Source organism: Opisthocomus hoazin, chromosome 4 (genome assembly GCF_030867145.1).
Source record: "Opisthocomus hoazin isolate bOpiHoa1 chromosome 4, bOpiHoa1.hap1, whole genome shotgun sequence".
Classification (NCBI taxonomy): domain Eukaryota; kingdom Metazoa; phylum Chordata; class Aves; order Opisthocomiformes; family Opisthocomidae; genus Opisthocomus; species Opisthocomus hoazin.
Genome location: NC_134417.1, coordinates 62996840 through 63015344, shown reverse-complemented (window position 1 = coordinate 63015344; position 18505 = coordinate 62996840). Strand labels below are relative to the sequence as shown.

General features: G+C 36.4%; 1 long non-coding RNA gene across 11 annotated transcripts in view; it reads left to right on the top strand.

The window, feature by feature from the left end:
- The window catches only part of LOC142361177 (uncharacterized), a 257031-nt gene that overhangs the window by 224619 nt on the left and 13907 nt on the right, over positions 1–18505 (top strand). For 9 of the 11 annotated variants that reach the window (XR_012763758.1, XR_012763762.1, XR_012763763.1 and 6 more), the window contains 3 exons: positions 3783–3916; positions 4738–4845; positions 8835–8921. This is a non-coding gene — a long non-coding RNA (uncharacterized LOC142361177). Of the gene's footprint in view, positions 1–3782; positions 3917–4737; positions 4846–8834; positions 8922–9742; positions 10912–18505 lie in introns of those variants that run through there. The other 2 variants (XR_012763760.1, XR_012763766.1) reach the window with 2 other exon arrangements.

The following is an 18505-nucleotide window of genomic DNA, read 5'->3' as shown; positions in this document are numbered from 1 at the left end:
TAGGAAGGAAAGCCAACTGAAGAGAAAATGAATACCTTTCATATCTCTTAGCCAAATATTTGTATTAAAAAATGAAATGATTAAAATCTCGCTAGTGAAGCTAATTATTCTAAGTGAATAATCCTTTCTGAGTAAACTACATATCGAAAATGAATTTGCCTCCTTACCTACCTAAAGTAAATTCTGTCATGAACATATGTTCCAAATACAGATCTCTTGCTACATATTGGTAGATAAGGAAATAGGACTCCATGTAGTGATTTTCCTTAGAACCTGCTAGCTGAACTCTGGCAGGTACCATGTAGCTGCAAGAGTGTTCTGTACTGCTCTGCCGAGGTAAATGGAAGATTCCCAGGATCTGGTAGAGAAGAAATTACACTCTCCATCACAAGCAATGCTGCCAATCAATAAGGAGAATTTCTAAATTAACAGTAACATCATTATAAAATGTCTAAAAAGCCGAAACTGCGTCAGTTACCTGCTTCCCCACAGAGTCGGGGACACGTCAATGAGGAAACCTTTTGGATAAGCTGTACAATTAATTTACATGGAGACTAATTCTGTGGGCTGATGACTTATTTCTTTGTTGTGGGCAGTTGCTCAATAGCACACACCTGAAGTTTAAACTATTGTGGTGATCATGAGATCTCATCACAATAGAATTACAGCTAGAACAATAAATCTCAAGAAATAAAAATAAGAACAGCCAGCTAGCCCATTGCCTGATAAAAGAGTACTATGGTACTGTCATAGGAAGTGATCCTAAAGTACATCTATGATTACTTTTGTGGTATAAGCATTAATGCTTTTACTGCTGTAAACGTTCTTTTTGCTCTTTTAGGGTTGTAGAAGCAGCGGCACAGAACTAAGAATTCACACATAGAACTATAAAGATAAACAAATATCATCTCTCCCATCTCCCCATACTCTTCAATTTGTATTTTTCCCTGCTTTTATCACCTAACATTGTGAAGCAACAGACTTTCCTTTTAAACCAAAAATGCCTTTTGGGGTGTAAATTAATGCAAAATGGAAAATCAAAACAATGGAAGTTTCAAAACTAAAGACATTTATTTCTTGGGCTGTAAACCCTTTGACTTGTTTATAATTTAGAATAATATGGTAGATGGAATGAAATCTTTTGTTAGATAATTTATCAATACAGAGCTAATAATCAGTAAACAAAGAATTTTATTACAAGTTCTCCTTCCTGAACTACTCAGCTGGTTGAGTCTTCTAAAGTTTCCAGGTGGTTTCTAATACAACTGTTTGCGGCCCCAGAAAACTGACTGGGGTGACAAGACTGTTTTGTCACCATCTTTGATTTTTGGCTTGGAAGAAAGTTTTGGTATAATTCCTTAAACCAAAGGTTTCAATATTTTCATTTATCTATTATGCTTGGAATTTATAAAGGATGGTCAAGTTTTATAAAGCCTAATAGCAATATTGCCTTTTTGGTATGTACGACGTGCTATAACAACTTACAAAATCTCCATTCTGGAATCCGATAGTGTGTTCAGACAACCATCATCACTTTTGACACATGCTTGAAAATATACACAGCAAACTGTTTATGCTAAGCTAGACAGATTTAAACATTTCAAATTGTGTAAACTCATCAACATCAAGTCAGAATTAAACCTGACTGGGACACTTTTGGTGTACAATTTTTCTTCAACTTCTGTTTTTTTTGTCAAAATCAATACTTTTAGTTGAATGTAGTAATAGCACTAAAAACTATGGAGAAGGCTGTTCAGTGCCAAGATACCATTTTTAGTGAATAGTGGGAGAAAAATAAAAGCCAATGTCATAATTATACATGAGTTTGGCAGCTGATGTCAGATCTCAGAAATCTGTGTTCAAATCTCTGCTTTTCTCACATTGACAAGACGACCCTAAACACTGCATGTCTGGACCACCTAGAATAATTTTCTTTCATTTGCTTTTAGAAATAATGTAATACTTCAAAGAAGAGGACTTTGGGTCTCCTACTGCAGCTGAATGATGGAAACCTTAGTTATCAGTTAGCTTCATTCTCCATTACCTACGTGAATGACTTCTTTTCATGTGTATAGTGTGTTATTTATCTCAAAAAAAAACAAAACAAAAAATCATAAGTGCACTTATGATATATGCAAATAATATAAGGGAAAATTTACAAAGCAGAGCTTATTTTCATTATGGAGCAAAATTTAAGTGCAGCCACCTGAAGGATAGTATCGCTTACAGTTTCTGAGTAAGACAAAGCCTGAAGTTGAGTCAAAGGTAAAAGTTTTAACTGTGCTTGATCATGTGATGTAATGACTAGAAGAAAACTACCACATTTAGGGATTAGTATTTCACATTGTCTAAAGATGTGAGTGTCTGAGTATTTGTTTTCAAGAAACACTAGTTTTGAGATGATATTGAATATCTGAGAAATGTGTCTGAAAATATTTTCACATGTGTGAAAATAAGTAGTTGTTTCAGACTGTGGTGTTTTGGGTTTTTTTTCTACTATGCAAAATTAAAAAGTTCCCCTGAGACAGAAGTAGCTTGCAGACTTCATTTTCCAGTGCTTTGGATGTGTGACTTGGGTAGGAAATCTTGGGATCCAAATCAGAACTCCAAGACAGGGAAACACCTGGAGTCAGAATCTGCTGCTATCAACTCCCGTTTTTTCCAGGATGTCATGTTTATTTATTTTTATAATTTAGATTTCTTAAAGCTTTAGGCTTGCCTTGATGCAAAAATGGAAGCTTTGGAATTTGTGGCTCCTTATATAAAATCAAGACAGTTAAAATTTTACTTTCATATAGTACATCAATGTTAAATTTCCGGTTACCCAATCAGATATTTAAATACTTTCTATGTCTCTAAAAGTACTAAGATTTCTACTTTTCAATAGATTCTAGTCCCATCTCTGATACTGACTATCAGACAGTCTTTCTTCAAGGGGCAATTAACACTATAAAGTTCAATTTCATATGTTCACATTGTGTATCTCTAACAAAAGTTACCCTTACGTTTTCTTCAAATGTGTCTTTAATTTCAGTGCCAGGAGAACAAATTATACTAACTTTAAAAAATGAAACTCTGCATTTATTGTCTTTTTGTAGTAAAGGAGCCTCTGTCTGGGCAGGATTCCAAAGGCCTTTCTCCTGGGTGGAATGCCTGAATGCTGTTATGGAATACCATGGGGCTGAAACTTTTCTCCATTTTCCCATGAGGGTTTCTCTCTCCCTCAGTTGAAATTAAGCCTAAGATAATTTCCATTTGCTTCTGCTGCTAAAGAAATCCTCACCTTCTCCTGTCTTTTTAATAAAAATGACTTACAAGAGGATCAAAGTGCTATTTTTCTGCTCTCCTTATTTGGATTAGGGAAGTGATGCTAGTGCAAGGTACTCATTTGAGACATCCATTCTGGAGACATCTGACTGAACTAGAATACATTATTTTTTTCCTGGTTTTCATTTTGCTTTATTATTTAGTTAAAAAAAAAATCCTGTTTTGATAATTATTTAAAATAATTTATTAAAAAATATGACTCGATTTCACTGTCTGTAGCAAAACACACATGGACTTGCAGAAGCACTGGGAGATGCTTACTGTCTCATGGGACATTAACATGATTGTCATTGTTACATCTACAAAATCCCTAGCCAAAAAGAAATTCTGCAAAACTGAAGACGAAAAATATAGTGAGCCATGTCCAGCCCATTCTTCCGAACAAATATATATTGGCTGCAGGAGAGGCATATAAACGCACATCTGCTGACAACCCAATCTGATTTCTTCCCCAGGAGCAGGGAACGGAGAGAGAAGAGAAATTTGCTGCACTATCACCACTTCCCAGAGGAGAGAAGACAAGATAACATGGTGGTGTATGCAGAGACTCTGGAGATTTTAAGCCAGTGAATTTCTTGCCTTTTTGCAGGTTAAGAAATTACTTAGTAAACAGCAACAGCATGACAGTGTTCTGGTTCTTTATTCTTTCTAAATATTGAAGTGGAAGAAGAGGAGGAAGGAACTGAGGGGAGTTGCTTTGTTCTAAATTTTTCCTTAAGATCTTAAAATCAGAAAAGGATCATCTGATCTTGGGAGGCAAGAGGTGTTTAAGAAAAAAAACCCACCCCAAAATTGAATACACATCTTACATATTTCCCTTGAACCTCAAAAAGATATAACAGTCTTTCATGTCCTATGCAGAAAACAAGGGCAAGTTAAAATTCTGTATGTCAGTCATACGAAAACAAACTGCTTTTTTTTGAGTGATTACTTCAGCTAACTCCTTTTTATTCGAGGATGAACCTGAACTACTACCATTCTACCTCCAAAGACAACCCAACTGAAAAACAAGATGTGATTTTTTAAATAATATTTTTGTGACTTCAGGTTACTTACAGAATCAAGAAAACTAGAACTAGAATTTTTTCAGTTGTCACCTGTCTCAATAAGAATATACCTGTATGCTTTACAACTCTGTAAAAGTTGAGTAAAAGGTTTATTTTCTTGCACTGTAAGACTTCATTAAAAATAAGCCATTTCTGAACCCAGAAGACCTTTAAGACTGTCTCCTGCAATGTAATATCTCTTTATTGAATGCAGAAACTGGGAAAAAAGCTGAACATTTATTAAAGATAAATTGCAAGAAATAAGAATTGTGATTCTTTGATTTCCAAATAAAATTTTTGTCATATTTTAAGTAAAAAGTTTCAGATTAAAAGAAATTATATTTTCTTTATATTTTTATTTCAGATATCTCCATTTACTAATGAGGAAAACGTAAAAAGTAGAGATTTCATTTCTCCTTTCCTCCTGGGAAATTACATAAAAAAGGAGCAGCAGGTTGGAATTTAAGCAGAAGTAAGAAAAATACTTTTTTTTTCCTGAAACAAAATCATAACAAAATAAATTAAATAATTGATTGCCCTTTTTTTCAATCAAATTTACAGATATTTGCAGTTCCATAAAAGAGAGAGGTCATAAGTTTTGGAGTGATCTTTCTCCATTTTTAAGCACTTCCAGCTCTGCATATGGTGCGTGTGTATGATTTAAGCGTGTTAAGTTTTCCTTTGTGCTTCTTCAAGAATATGAAGGTCGGTCTGAAGACCAAAACTGAATGAATTAGACCAGTCATTTTCCTGAAAACCAGGATTTGTGCACAGACTCATTCTTTCTACATTCTCACTCATATCTGGAACAACATAAGGCTTGAGCTGATTTTTAAATTGTCATGGCGAGGTCTCTCACACTAACTTTAGAAGGCTGCAGCCTCAGAATAGCTGTCCCATCATAGTGCCCCAGGAAAATTTTAGTCTTCATCTGGTGCAAATACCTCTTCTAAATAGTTCTGTATCTGCCTGAAAGTCTGAGTGAAGGCAGCTGTTGAAGTTGTTCTCGAAAAAGACAAAATGAGGCATACTTAGAAAGACTGACAAATTTTGATTATTTTAAAAGTATTTTCTACTGCCAGTGCAGGCAATGACTTATACGCTAAGAATCTGCCTGGATTCTGTGCTGTTTCTGCATGTTCAAACTGGTATAAGAGGAAATAGCTAATGGTCTTCTATGACCAACTAGAAGACTGTTTCCAGACTGTTCAGACTACCCATTCAGCTAACTTGGGCACTGTGATCTTTACTTTCTGGCTCCAGTTGGACTGTTAGATTTTCAGCTGTTTCAGTAGAAAAAAGCAGAAGTTTAGTTTGTGCAGAGATCAACAACTATTCTATTTTCTTATTTGTATAGGAAATTTAAATTGTCACAGATATGATTGTTTTCAAGGTGGAAGAAAGGTTGATATCTGATTTATTTTTTACAGTTCCCTGGAAAGTAATTAAAATTAAGAACAAGGGGGTAAGAGAAATGTACAAGTGAATTCATTTAGAAAAAGCGTGGAGAAAAAGATTTGTTGGGTAGATACAGAAAGAAGGAAGAGAAGAGAAGGTTAAATCAATTGAGAGAAAGTAGAAGGAAAGATATACCATCATCCTAGTGTGATTTTGGGTATTTACTCATTAGGAGGCATTGGTGCACTAAAAAGGTCTCACTAGACAGATAAATAGTGATGTGCAAACATACACTGCATAAATTTAAGAGGAATAAAGACATTACTGAAACCTGAATTTCTTTATTAAATAATTTACTTTGTCATCATAAATGTAATGCCATATTGCCTTGCAATGTAACTACTGAAGAGATGTGTTTGTAAAGCCCAGTCCCAAGAGGGATGGCTGAAGAATGATCAAAAGCTTGGATTAAATTTATTATTTTTTTGCTTAGGTTTTTTTTATCATTTTGTTTTGGTTCCTGGAATTTCTTATTAATTTTGCAAAGACTGTCATACACTGTTTTTTGGACTTTCTTCCTGTTCATTTAGTTTAATGGATGAATAGAACTTTTCCACATAAATTATAATGGTAGGAAAAGTTTGTAAGACCATAAAGCAGCAGACTTTGAACATATCCGTTCCTGTAATAGGTTTGTGATAAATTCTGACATTTGTGGTTCTTCTAATGCAGAAGCCATTTTACGCTCTTACCCTGTGCTGAGAATGTTTCATGTATGTAGTCTTTGACTACTGAGGCTCTGCTTGTTTGATGGTGTCAAACTCCTGTGCACTTCTTAACTGAAGCATAGAAAGTTCACTGGAGAAAAGGCATCCAGGGAAGTATTGGACTCCGTCTTTGACTTTGGTGAACTTCCAGAATTCAGTGTTGCACGCGGGTAATTCTTCCTGCTTGCTGTGCTGTTAACTAGTTCATAAAATGTTGGAATTTTTTTTTACTAATATTCCAAAGTGGTAAGACTTTAATGCTGAGTGTACTCTACTTGGGCCCGCTTAAGGAAACTGAATAAGGCTACCCTTGGTTCTGTTCCCATGCTCCAGAGAAAAAGTCTAAGAATGCAAGACTCCTCTTGGGAACTAATCTGTATTTCAGCAAAATGGGATAAGCTTCCTTTAGTAATATGGTGATGGCACAAGCATCATGATGCAAAGATATGATCTCAAAGGATAAAATTTAAAAAGCTGTAGCTCTGGTCCAAACTTTCCGCGCATTAGCCTCATATAAATTGATCATAATTGAGGTCAGACTAAAGCACATGTTATGAACCAGTTTTGGAGTGTTTTTTCTCAGATTGGCAGAAATGAAGATGGCTGGCTCACAGAAGAACTGGGATTTAAGCCTAAATGTATTTCCTCACTTTAATCTGCAAGCCAGTCCCTCTGCTAACGTGGATAATAGACTAACTCTGCATGATCTCTCTTTTGTATGCCAATGTGAATAAATTATTTTATAGTCAAATACTTGTATATAGACATAAAGGAACAAAAACATTATCTCTGAGTTTCAGAAAGGACAACAATTCTTGCTTCAGATGAAATGACAGTCCAGTAAAATTCACCACAACCCAAGTGCAAAGTGTCCCACAGCAGATTCACTGTACAGGTGATCTGTGAGAAACTGTTGAAGACTTGAAAATTTTTTTGTGTGAGTAGAGGATGACATCGTGATTACTTTTCCTACGATGCTTCTTTTTGTGTTGGATTGATTTCCAGACATCTAATATTTCATCACGTATGAAAGTGGACTCTGATCAAACACCTCAAGTTCCTGGGCTTTTTGGATGAAAATTGTAGGCAGGTTTATCCTACTTGAAGTGACTGAGGAAATTTGATTTCCTTCTCAGTTAACCAGAGTACTTTCCTTGATTGTAAACAAAACACTGTACTAAACATGAGGGGAGCTGTTTTTCAAAACCTTCCCCCAAAACTTATATTCACTGTTTTCCCTCAGCTGAAATCGTACCAGATACAGTAAGTTTGCACAGCTAGCTGTAAAACAGACATTTCAATTTTCCCAAATGAAAGAAAAATTGCTGAAGATTGCTTTTGATAAATGTATCATATTTACATATTGTAAAATAAAATATGCTTCTTTGTATGTAATCATATAACAGTATATATTAAAAAGTGTATTTCTTGAGAACAGAGGAAAAAACCCTGAACTTATCTGCATGTTTTAATAAAGAGATAGATTTGTTCCTGTTTTCTTTCAGCATCTGAAGGAGCTACCTTCATGAAGGTCATTATCCGGTAGGGATTTTTAAAATAAAATCTTTTTACCTCTTGACTACATGAACAAGAGGATTTAAATATGTAATGCAGCTTTAAGGTAGTGAATCATATAAGAAGTGGGTTTGTAATGGGGTACTGTAGGACAGTGCAATAACCATTACAGAAAACATTTCAAAAGTGCTTTCATTCTAACCTTCAGTTTTCCCTCCTAACTTTCTGACGTCTTCAACTTTGTGGGCATGTTTTTAGATGCAGTCTCCTTACATGCTTGCGGTTTACTTTCTGTTTAGCACTTTATTTTAATTTTGCTATTATATATGGTTAATTTTACTAATTTTAGTTGGGAGAGTTAGAGGGGAAAATCGTTGTCTTTAGAGATAGAAAATCATGTAGCATTGTTTTTCTAAGCATGGGAATCTTCTAGTGACAGAAATGGAAATGCATTGTGTTATTGCAAAGAGAAGCACCTTGGAGAGGTCTGAAGAGAACTGATGTTGATTTGACAGAGTTTTCAGCTATTTAGCGCTGCTTTCCCAATCTGAACAGTGTATTTTTTACAAGAGTGTTCAGCTTTGTTCATACTTTCTTTGCAATGGAAATTTAATTGCTGCTATTTCGGTTGGGATAACACTGGGTTAGTACTGAGCATTTTGGAAAGCACTTCGCCATAAGAGTAGGCTATAGAGATGCATTCTACATGAGTGTCTGGAGTTACCAGCAGGTAGTGCCTTTTGCCTGTTAATGATGTGCCTTTCCTGTGTGTCTATGCCAGGATTCGTGGATTCAGTGAAACAAATATTCAGAGAAGTGGATTTCTGCTCGAAGAACCAGGTGAACCCTTTCAGGGCTGACCTCGTAGGTAAGATTGCTTGAGAGAGAGAGCAAACTGAATGTGTTTATATTTGAGGCCTATTCCCAAGGAATGCTAAAGAATAAAGATAAGAAGGCCAGGAGCATGGTAGTAGAAGTTGTAATTAAGACCAACCCACCCGTCTAATTAGATGTTGCAACTTTGTGGGAAAATCTACCACAGAGAGAATATGCAACTTAACTATAGGACCAAAAACATAAGCATGTTAGCAATAGGTCTGAGGATGAGTCTGGTGCTATTTTGTATTATTCTGGTTTAATAATGGTGTACATTAGCTACATAGCTGGTGAGCCTCCTAATGTTTCTCCCTTTCACACTGCTGGAACCATTAAAACCTGCTAAGAATCTGAGTGCACCTTCAGTTAAATCTTACAAAACTAACAAGCATACATTGAGGATATCTTGTCCACTCCCAGCTAGTTTGATCTCTAGAGACTGAAACGGATAGCAACTAAAAATCATGTTCCTTCTATTTGCTTGTGTACAAGCAGTTTTAAATAAAAACTGTCAAAACTGAGAACAGCTGGCAAGCATTTTTCTTGGAACACTTACTATATCCTGCTTCTGATGAAAATCAGGTCTGTGTGTATTTGTTGTGAGCTTCAATAGATTATGAACAGAAAGACATCAGCTCAAAGCAATGAGAGCATCAATTGTTTTCAAAACCAAAAAATTAGGCTTTTATTTCTATTTACCTTTCTTTGTAAAGTAGTGTCATGCACCATTTAAAATCGTGTTGCAGTTTTAAGTATGAACTACAGTGTTATATTAAATATGTTCTTTGTTTCTCTGTTCCATTTTCACTATAGCTGACCAGATGCTTCAAGTAATTGTATGTCTGACACAGACAACTTACACAGACAAACAGGTGATCCTGTCTCTCTGATTCTAAAGGATTGTCAAGATGTTAGTTGATAGACCAAAGCTGAATTTAAAAATAAAAAAAATTTCTTTCCTGTGTAATTTACAAACCAGGTCATTTGGTATTAATCTGCCTTCTGCAGAATGAACCAATCCCAATTTTTGGGAAGAAGTCCACATTAAACACAGAGATACACTATAGAAGCCACAATACACAGTTACCGCCAACTTGAGTTCAAGTCCAAATGTTAAAATGTTCTTTATCCAGCTAAAAGGGGGACTTTTTAATAAATTCTGGAACATTTTCCTGCAATAATCTGCACATGTACTTTTTATAAATGTAAACATTAGTTGTTTCTATGCCCTGATGTTTTTTAACCTGAACTGTATTTACTATACCTAAGGATAATTCACATGGAGCAAAGAGCCCTAATATTTGTATTTTAGAATAAATATTATGAATATCTCTCTCAGGGGAAGAAAAAGTTTAGATAACCTGCCTTTCACACAGAAAAGCTGGCTGCTGAACCTTCAAGCCACCAGTTCTTCCCTGTCTTTCTGAGAGACAGTACTACATATGAAAATTCAGTGCCTCCTGGCCATGCTTACGAAACCCTATTTCTTTGTGAAAGAGGTAGTACGTATGGAAGCTGTAAATAAATTATGATTGCCAAAGATCAGAGGAATTTTTACACAAGACCAAAGTAATTTAAGCTCATTCTTTGATACAAACCTTTAATAATTCAACACAGTGGTAGTTTTGGTATTGCTAGTATTCCTAACAATTGAACTGATCTCCAGGTTGTTAACAGATGATTAAAAATTATTAGTAGCTGACCTCTGAAGAAGTCATACTGTTTAATTTGAGGAATAGGTATGACTTTGATTCTAAAAGGCCCTGGAAATCTCCATGAAAACACCACAATACTCATTTGATGACAACACACTATTCAATTCTTCAATGAATATTTCTTGCTCAGATGTCAAAGCCAATCACTCTGAGCTACTCAAGTAATTTGGAAGCATGATTTAAAATATGATGCCTTAATGAAACAGCATTCTGGATATCAGAGAGAAGAATCAGTAAATCTTCTGCCTCCTATCCTTTCCAGCAGGAATATCTAGAATAAATACATACTCACCGAGGAAGGCTCATCCCCTTTAAAAACATAAAAAATTCAGTTCTATGTTAGTGGGGCCTCACACTTAGAGTCCTACTTCAAACAAATATAGGTTATGAAACACAGACACTGATTTCTCCTTTGCAGGAAGAGTACTTTTCGTTTACTTTACTGATCTGCCAAGTCTCAGGCACTGTGAGCTAGACCTGTTGGAAATGATCCTTCTCCCCCTACCATGCCTACACCTCATATATTTGCAGGACAGAACTCCAGCCCCCAGCCCCCAGTAGTGCCCATGCCAGCATATCACACAGCTGACCCCTTGCCCATGAAGTAGGAGGGAGCACATGGAATTTCACAAAACCAGGAGTGTGTGCCTCCTAATAGGGTGCAAAGACCAGGGAGCATCCTTCATCCTACACTCTCTCTCCTTTTTTCAGTGATTTAAATCCATGGCCCTTTGTCTGTGATGGGGCTCACCTTATCCATTAAATAAGGTAAATCTCAACACCCTTAGACAATCGTCCTGCCACATGTGTATCCTTGTCTTCAGACCAGAGCAGGGGTGATTCACACATCAGAAGCCAGGAACTCTGACAGGTCCATGTATATGAGACAGGTAAAAAATTTGAAATGATCGAGCTTTCATATAGGAACGTAACAATAGTAGTTAATTCAGAGTGTTATTAAGGCAAAATGTTGAACCAGGAAAGTCAGTAAAGCTATGATCAGTTCCTTTTAGCAACACAATCTTTCTTATTGTAGACTGTGTTCTTTTACTCAGCTTTTTTCTCAGATGATGTAGATAACATAACTCCATTGATGCCAGCAGAGCACTTGATTCCCATCAGCTGAAGATTTGGCCCTACAGAAGAGCATGTTTCCCCTCCAAAATACTTTCCTTTTTTTTTTCTCTTATTCACCTAATGCTAATAACAGTCAGCAATTTTTTAATAACTAGTATGTAGGCAAATGCAATTTTAATAACAAGTAAAAGATTCAAATTCAAACTGTTTGATTTAGAAAAAGAAAATAAAGAAATTAAAAGAAACAAAGAAAGCCAGCATAAACAGTAGTGAACTGGCAAAACAGTGAACTTCCAGATGTGCATTAGTTTATTTTCAGGCAGGGTCAGATAGCATATTTTTGTTCTGGCATGTGCATTCAACTTCTGAACAGGGTGGAAATTCAACATAATGAGCACCTGATCATCATTCCTAATGAGCCAGATAGGCCCTGTTATTTAATTTGCTCTTTCATAATTTCATACACTATATATTACTTAACACTATAACAGTCAGTCTAATGGAGAAAGCTTGTCTTCATCCTTTTCACTCTCCCTGCTAGTAAATGGATTTAGAAAAAGGAATGTAGTCTATAATTCAAAGATGGTTTCTAAGACGGTTCACAACAGGTTAATGAATGATATCTAATACTCATATTAGACCAACCATATTAATAACAGAGAAGAGCATATGAGGGTCATAGTGCTAATTGCATAGGAGGTCCAGCCAGAAGGCATCTTTATCTTAGAATTCAAGACGCACCAAGTTTGACTAATCACCCACAGTGTGTTTGCAATTAAAATAACACAGTATTAACCCTGCCAATGTGAGGTATCAATATTTTATGTATGGCTTGACAGTTCCAAGCTGAACATTTGTAGTGCTTGATATCATGCTCACACAGAAAGCATACAGCTCTTGCTCTGTTTCAGGCTGCAGTCAAGGAAGTTACACAGGGGAAAAATCAAAGGAGTTTTTTTTTCCAGAAATTTCATTTTCTTCTATTATTTTTAAGAATGGTGCTAATATCATCAAGAAGAGGTACTTTGAAACTTAAGTTGCTTTATACACCAGCACAAAAAATCTAGGTTGTTTTAGAAAACGTTGAACAAAATCCTACTGAAATCAACAGCAAGACTCTTCTGACTCCTTTAGCTCCACCTTGAATTGCAGGAAATGAAGAGTGATGTTTCATTTTAGTACTACCCTGACTGATTGTTGCACAAAGAAATTCAAAGCAGCACAAGGCATGTTGCATTAACAATAGCTCTATGTATGAGGCAGATTTTTACCTGGTTTAAATCTGCCTGGGGGTCAGAGCACATGTATTCTGTTGGTCATGTGAGCCTCTGGTTTACACATGTAAAACCTACGAAGCAGTTGAACTTGCAGACTGAGCTCCATTTCCCAAACCTTGCTGCCAAAGAGGAAAATGTTCTTCCTTCCTCTTTAGCCCACATCCGTAAGTTCTCCCCAAAACTCTACCCGACTCTCCCATAGATCTAGTTTTCATTTGCACCACTGCTGTTATACTTGTGGTAGCTTATCTGTAGCAAACACAGTCACCTTTGTGTGAAAACCCACTCAACCTTCATAATTTACAACTCAAAAAAATAAAGCCCCCCCGTTCCCTCCGCCAGACTTTGTTGAGTGTTGAGGGTAGTCCAAATTCCCAGATCGCATGCCCAGAATCATTGCATAACTTTCCAGATTTTCTTTAAAAGGGGCATTTATCTGAGAGCCAGGTGCTTTTTTGAATTCCACTAAGCATGTTACAAAACAAAGTAAAAACTGCAAGACTCTTGAAAATGTCTGTTCACAATGAACAAGCACTAGCTTCTTTGTTACATCTCAGGTGTTTTATGATATGTTTTTGTGCCAATGGATTCTTTTTTTATATTATTCTTGTTGGTAGTCTGAACACTTTCAAATGTTTGTCAATTGATGGTCTCTACATAATGGGTACAATCCATATCTGGGTCAGACCTTCCGGTTCAGATACAATAGCTTTGCTCCCTGGAGCTGTGATTTTTTTCATGTAATAGATCTGCAAAGAACTGAAATGATGCCAAGTAGACTTAAATGCTTTTCCTCAACTTTTGCAAACATTTGTGCTTCTGCTTGGATCTTCTGCAGACAAAATATATATAAAGCTATTTCAAGTTTTAAAGGACATATGGAGAGAGGCCTGTGAGACATAAAACTAGTAATAGATTTTCTTGTTAGGCCACTGTATTCTTGTATCTTATATCTACCTTCATCAGAAATACCTTACTGAAGATTCCTGCAGTTATAAATGTGATCAAGGTTTTTAAAACACAGACAACACAGCATAACATCAACTTTTCAGTGAAACAAACCAAGCCGACAAAGAAAACTCATATAATTGGTAGCTACTAGGTCAGGCTGGACAATAAAGGAAGGTCACAATTAAAATCTGACAGAAACTTATTATTTCATTTTGCATAGACATTTTGAAAAACACGTGGGTTTTTAGTGCCCCACATCCAAACCCTTTCAAAATTAAATCTGGACTTCGGTTTTCAAAGCACTATGGTTATGTTTGTTTGTTTTTTAATTTAAACATCTGGAATTGACGAGAGGATCTTGTTCCTTTGACTTCATAACAACTTTCAGCACAGGTACCAATTAAATCTTCATGCCTCCACAACAGATTTCAGACACAGTGGAAAGTCAGGCACTGCTCAACAAGTGGCAGAAATATGCTGGTCAGGTTGGATACCCAGACCACCAAGTGGCCTGAGCAGGAGTTCTGAGAGGGCAGTGAGCATCTCTGACCATGTCATCCATCCTTAGAAAGCCAAGTCAAACATGACCTCATCAGTGGGACCCAATTCTCTGTCAGGTTGATCTTTGGGTGCTTTAGCAAACTGAAAACGCTTGAAATTATTACAGTGTCAGAAGGGTGTTAAAATATTTTCACATAGGAAGTTAAAATCTCACATATATATGTACATTTATATGTAATTATCTTATATACCCAAATGGGCCAGACTGGCTCAAAACTCTCCTGTCCATCTGAGTATAAGCACTTCCCCACAGCTTCAGATATACTTTTGTATTAAGAAGGAGAGGAGAGGCAACAAGCTAGGATTACCTTTGACCTCAAACCTTCCCATGTCCATCAATGCTAAACAGTGAAAGCATGAATGTCAGCAGTGCGTCTGCACCCTAAGAGAAGTGCATATCCAAAAGTTAGTGCCCAAAAGAGCTGCAGCCATGCTGAACTTGAAAGCCACAAGGGCAACAAAGGATATATTAATCTACTAAGGAATATGAGAGGTTCTAGAAAAACTTGAGAATCAAGGACTTAATGCAGTTCATACAGGTAAAGTTGACATTGCCTTGTGAGGGTTGGGGGATTTCTAGCTTCTTTTTTTGCAGGCTGAAGATATTATTTTATAAGATTTGGCCTAGTTTGGTTCCCTTTATTTGATAAGCACTTTATGAACTGCAAAAAGCCGAATGTAAATCCAAAGTTTCTTACTATACTTTTGAGAGTCATTGGAAAGTCATACACAACTGGGATCATTTTTAATTCTGTTTCTAGGCATACATTATTTCTACTGCCAATCAGATTAGTTTCCTAATAGTTTGGCAATGCAGAGTGCCCATTTGTATCTTAATGTCTTTTTTCCTAACGAATGGTTACTGAAGTTTGCTAATCATGACACAGAAAAGACTAAGTCACCAAATTAAATGTTAAAGCCTCCAAAATACTGTGTGAAGACTCAAGTAACATGAGTACTGTAGTAAAATGATAGATCTAAAGCCAGTAAGCGAAAGAGAACACAGGAAACATTTGTTGTCGTTCTGTGTACACATGTGCACATGTATCTGTGCATTTGGCAGCACCTTCAGCCTGTTGCTGTTGAAGAGAGTCTCTTCCCAAAGAATCCCAGAGAGTCAGAACAGAGCAGACAGCAAACGGGTAAGTACTGGATAGCAAGAAGAATAGAACAGACAGCAGAAAATGGACATGTGCGTATGCAGTCTCAATGGTAGTGTACCAAAACTTTCAGAAAAATAAGAAAGGGTTCGGGAAATCTTTCATTACGTTAAATGCAATGAAACACGTACATCAGGAGAAATTATTTTTCTAAAGAGTGCCTACTGGGAAAAAGAATTATTTTAAAATTTTTGTTTGTTTGCTGCTTTTCTCTTTTTTAACTTCAGTATAGTCAATTTTGGAATAAGAGTCCAGCAGGCAGTAGGTCAGTGAGCACAGGGCTTGCTAACATTTCATGTATTAACACATATAAACCCTGCGGCCTTTGCAGGGTGGCAGACCATGACATGCTGCAGACTGTTCAAGCCCTTTGTTGTTAACCCTGCACAGAACTGAGTGGTGTAGATACTACACTAAAAAACTTGCAGAAAATGTTAATCATTAAAAATTCACATTTTCCTTCAAAGTATTTCTTGAAAAGTTATTTAAAAGTTATCAACCTTTTAGATCCTTCTGTCTCCTCTCCTCTTCTAAGTGACTTAGAAACCATAGTTGCTTTGAATTTCAGCAAATGCCATACATCTGTGTAGAGAACCTTGATTTCTAAGGACTAAACATAGCTGTGTCCACATTATCTTGAAATAGCTAGAAAGCTTCAAGTCTATGTAATAGATACTATTTACACTTAGTATCTATTTAATATAGCTAACGTATGCTTAATAGACCCTCTGAAGAACTAACTAGAGCCAAGAGACACAGGAAATTTCGATCTCTAAATGTAAGCAGTCACTACTCTGTGCACCTTCTCCTACACTTTCTCCAACTTTAAAAGTAGTTCAAGGTCATAGTGCTTCTGCCTTCCTCCACACATTCCTGCCTTTCTCTGCCTCAGACAAACTGAAAACTAATCCCACAAAAATTTTTGTTTTTTCCGAGTTTCAGTACAGGAAAGATACCAAAAATCTACAGTTATGAGGTAGTGGGAAGTCAGAAATAGCCTTTTTTCCAGAAGAACAATCTTAAATTGTCTTACATCGGTTACAAAACCACACTTCGCTATCAGTGGTTGAATTCTGCTTACCTCTTTTTAGAGGCTTTGGAATTCTTCCCAAGATTTTAATATACCATCTCAGGTGTTGACTTTGCCTGGAGTTAGACATCTAACTGTCTGTTGTGCCTTTGAAAATAACTCCTTTTTTATTTTAGCAGAAACTTAAAACAAACTGAGTAGACAGCTCTGGGATCCAGGGGTGCGTTTTGTCATGATGACACAGTTTATGTGTGCTGTATGAGACTCATGTTTCCAAGAGCAGTTAGAATGTTCTGAGCTGTATCAATCTGTGTTTACATTTGAATATTTTTATTCATGGATTTATTTTAGAATTGTACACTGCACTGCAAAACATAATTGGCATTTCTCCACTCAATTTAAATTTATTGAATGAATAAACTTAGCAAGTGAGGTTTTCTAAAGTTACCTTTTGGATTTTGACCGCGTGGGGAACATGAGTGTAATCTAATGCAGTTGTTCTGAATAACATCCTATAGCAGCCTGAAGTAGGCTAAAGTTAGATGTCTACACTAAACAGAGGGACATAAGCATTTCCAGAATATTGTTCACACAAACTAAGTTAGATGCCTGAAAACCATGTGGATAATTATTTTCTCACCATTTAGCATTACTGTTCACTTTGGATGTTCACATTTCTAAGTAAATTTGGAAGAAAACATGGCAAAAAGTTCAAGTCATCTTTATGATGTTCAGAGGGCTAGCAAAGTAAGTCTACCTTACTTATCCCTACCTGTGCTTGTACGTAGGGAAGATACTGTATTTATCAGGACTTCATGTGTATTTTACTGTGCCTCCAGAATTCAGTTTCTCGTGTAAGAAGATAATGGTGATGAAAAGGCTTGCTGATGTAATGCCCTGGCACTACCTATAGCTAAATGCAGTGATAGTTTTAGGATCAGAATATTGGCTACACCTCCACTTGGAAAGAACGCATGGCTGTTGGTAGCACCGAAACTGAAAGTGGAAGTGTGCTTCCCAGAGGGTTTCTTCCCCTTCTGCTCCTGGGCCACAAGAGTGCATGTGATGAACCCATAGGACGGTTTTGTAGGTTGCAAACGCTCAACTGCTCTTTGCTCCAGCCATATGCAGAGTATATCAAAACATATTCAGGGAAGCCCTAAAACTCTTACCAACCAGAAGCCTTAGTCTATTTTGCTATTTATTTGTATCACCAGCTTAGGGTCATGTGGGAATCCCGTGGGTGGAGAAGAATGGACTCCATAACGAATTTTGAACTGAGGGCAAAGTAGCATTACTTTTCATATCCTTTTTCCTACAGAGAGTCTGTAAGTCATTGTGACAAACTGTTATTTTTATAAAGGTTTGAGGTACTTGCCTTCAAAGAAACGTTAAGAACCATTTGAATGGTTAATGCTATTTCAATGAAATCCTAAAATCCTGTAAATCTGTATTCATATTTTTACTGATAAAAGGTAGAGTGATTTAATTGCCTGGATGAGATTTTTGCTTTCCTCTCCAACAGGCAGAACAACTTCTTAAGCTCACTTTTAAGACAGCTGTCGTACATGAGGACCTAGTAACAGGAAGTTAAGTGAAAAGCTGATCATTTTTTATGCAAAATTTTTTAGTCCAATAGTGAAAGTATTTACCATTCAGCTATGATGAAGAAAGCACGAGTAATAATACCTCCTTCTATTTGGGCAAATATAGGACTCTGAGCAAAGTTCTTGGAAAAGAATATTTCAAGATAGCTGTCTCTTACTCTCTTCCACTGAAGTAGCTTTACAAAGTATTCAAATATT